Source organism: Myotis davidii, unplaced genomic scaffold (assembly GCF_000327345.1).
Source record: "Myotis davidii unplaced genomic scaffold, ASM32734v1 scaffold518, whole genome shotgun sequence".
Taxonomy (NCBI): Eukaryota; Metazoa; Chordata; class Mammalia; order Chiroptera; family Vespertilionidae; genus Myotis; species Myotis davidii.
This window is the reverse complement of record NW_006289828.1, coordinates 322750-326263: the sequence shown is the minus strand read 5'-3', so window position 1 is coordinate 326263 and position 3514 is coordinate 322750.

The following is a 3514-nucleotide window of genomic DNA, read 5'->3' as shown; positions in this document are numbered from 1 at the left end:
CAAAATGAGTAAAATGGATTGATTACATATATTATATCAGAGACCAAGCTATAAATTATTATTAAACAAAGTTCCTTATGATTTTGTCCTGATCCAAAAAAAATCATCAAATGAAGTAAAACATATGTGCTACTGGTGTTTAAATATAAAGAAAATTTATTTTTAAAATGTTAAGTCAAAAATTTTAATTAAGTATAGTTAGTATATGATATTATATTAGTTATATTAATTTTATGTATGCAATATAGTGATTTGACATATTTATAATTTACGTGTTTGTCTCACTAACTCTAATTATCATCTGTCACTGCACAGACTTAACAGAATATTAAGAAATATTTTAAGACAACTTTATGTCTACTATCAGAATTCACAGAGTTGAATGGCAGCCCAAACCCTGCTCTTTTACAACATACACCTCAGATAAAATGTGTGTGTGTGTGTGTTTATGTGTGTGTATGTTGTCTATTTCTGGACTCTATTCTGTTTTATTGATCAGTGTACCTACTTGAAAATAATTGACACTGAATTGATAACTGTAGCTTTATAGTATAAAAATAGATGACAGATATAAGTGCAAAACGTTATAGAACTTTTAGAAGAAAACATGAGAAATTCTTTGTGTTCTTAGGTTAGGCATACATTATCTATAATAATAAAAGAGTAATATGCTAATTAGACCAGACATCATTCCAGGCCTCATTCTGGACGTCCTTCCAGATGAACCAGGGCCTGAGGAAAGTCCGGGTCCCAGGTGCCTGCCGGCGGCTGGAGCGAAACCTAGGTCTTCGGTGCCAGAGGGAAGCCGGTGCAGGTAGCCGGGGGAAGGAAGGCCTATTCTTGCATGAATTTCATACATTGGAGCTCTAGTATATGACATGAAAGGAATGATCTATTTTTTAAAATTACAAAGGAAACATCATCAAAATTAACCAAACTTGTTTTTTCTAAAAACATTGTTATTATAATTAAACACGAATTACAAATTGGGGGAATATATTTGCAAATTGTATATCTGATAAAGGACACTTATTATAATAAATAAAGAACTCTCAAAACTCAATAATAGAAGACTCAGCAAGATGAAGAAATAATAAATCTTAGCCCTTGCTTCCTCACCAAAAAACATGAACAAACAAAATACATTAAAAACAAAAACAAAGAACCTTTTATAAGAAAACCCAGAAATCAATTAAAAGACTGAATTACCCCACTGACCACAAAATTGAGATCAATCACACTGAAATGGGTAAGAGCAGCAATTTCCATCTTACCCATATTAGTCCCTCCATCAGGCTGGCAGAAATCAGTGCAAAGAGATAACAACTCTTCCCTGGATTCGGGTGAGCACAGGAGATAGTGAGGCTAACATTGAATATCCTCAGCTTTTTAGTATGCTCCCTGAGGGGCTGCAATTAGTCTGGCCTCACATGGAGCACTGAAAGAACTGGTATTGTGCAAACACATGGGGAAGTTAGTGAGATGGGCACCTGCCTATGTTTCAAGGCATGGTTCTCCATGGCTTAAAAAAGGCACAGATCTCACACCTCTTCTCCAGAGGAATGGAGCATAGCTACCTTTATCCTGCCCTTTAATTATGCCTCCCAAAGGGGAAGATTCTGCCCTGCCTCACACAGAGAGCTGAATAACCCTACATAATCTGAACAGCTGGGGAAGCTGCAGCTGGCATGGCTCTGCAACATTAGAAAAAGAAGCATAAATGAGGGGTCTCCCAGAATATAGAGGAGGAAGAGTGCATTGAATTTATAGGTTGCTTAAGTTTATTCCTAGATATCTCAGTGTTTTTAGTACAATGGTAAATTGTATTGTTTTTTTAGTTTCTCTTTCTGTGAGTTCATTACCCTCTATAATAACAGGCTAATATGCAAATAGACCAAATGGCAGAACAACTGGAACAACAAAACAACCGAACAATTGGTTCTATCACATGTGCTGACCACCAGGGGGTATATGTGGAACACGGCGATCGTTGGTCATGGAAAGATGGTGGAGCAGGTGAGCAGGGGTGCCAAGGCAAGGCGGGTCACCAGTCGCTGTCATCAGGGTGAGCCTCTGGTGATTACTGAAAATTCTCTGCTCTCTTGTGCCACAGTCCCGCCTGGCACTACTACCTGCTGCCTGCACTAGCCCCGCTTGCACCCACTGCTGTTGCCCAGCACCGGTCCGATGGCTTAGTGTCATCAGCAGGTTTGAGCAGCAGCTGCTGGACCTGATTGCCCCTGAGGGTTTCTCTACCTTCCCCTGCTTCTGAGGGGTGATTGGGGCAGCAGCCACCATTTGCACCCACAGCTGGCACTGTCCCCAATCACCACACTCTGTCAGCAGGTATGAGCGGGGCCAGCACCCTCAGCACAAGTGAGCTGCAGCAGCAGGAACAGGGCGGCTGGCAGACAGGAAACTGGGGACCAAGGCGGGAGGCGCCGGGAGAGGTCATGGAGGATAGGTCAAGATCTGTCGCTGTGTCTATCGCAACTTCGCAGCCCACAGTTCCTTTCAAGGTGCACAAATTCATACACTGGGCCCCTAGTTGGTGTATAAAAAAGCCATAGATTTCTGAGTTTTAGTTTTGTATCCTGCTACATTGCCGAATTCATTTATTAAGTGTAGTAGTTTTTTGATGGCATCGTTAGGGTTTTCTATGTACAATAGAAATAATGAAAGCTTTACTTCTTTTGTTTTTTCTGCATTGATTGATATTATGTGACTTTTGTCTCTTAATTTGTTCATATGATGTATCACAGTTATTGATTTGTGGATATTGTACCATCCTTGTATCCCTGAAATAAACCTCACTTGGTCATGGTGTATGATCTTTCTAATATAATGGTGGATTCGATTTGCAAGAATTTTGTTGAGAATTTTAGAATCTACGTTTATCAGGGATATTGGCTTGTAGTGCTCTTTCTTGGTGGTGTCTTTATTTGGTTTTGGGTTTGGGTTAATGCTGGCTTCATAGACAGAGCTTGGAAGCCTGCCTTCTTCTTGAATTTTTTCAAATAATCTGGGAGGATAGGTTTCAGTTCTTCTTTGAATACGTGGTAGAACTCCCCTGTAAAGCCATCAGGATCAGGGCTTTTGTTTGCTGGAAGGTTTTTAATTACTGCTTCAATTTCATAGGTAGTTACTGGCCTACTCAGGTTTTTTTATTCTTCCTGATTGAGTTTTGGGAACTTGTATTTTTCTAAGAATATGCCCATTTCATCTAGGTTGTCCTGTGTATTGGAGTAGAGTTGTTTGTAGTATTTTTTCATAATCCTTTGTATTTCTGTGGGTTCTGTTGTTGTTTTGCCTCTTTCATTTCTGAATTTGTTTATTTGGGTCCTCTCTCTTTGTTTCTTGGTGAGCCTGGCTAGAGGTTCATCAATATTGTTTATCCTTTCAAAGAACCAGCTCTTGGTTTTCATTGATCTTTTCTTTGTTTTTTGGTCTCTATGTCATTTATTTCCACTCTTATCTTTATCATTTCCTTCCTTCTTTTTGTGCTGGGCTTTTC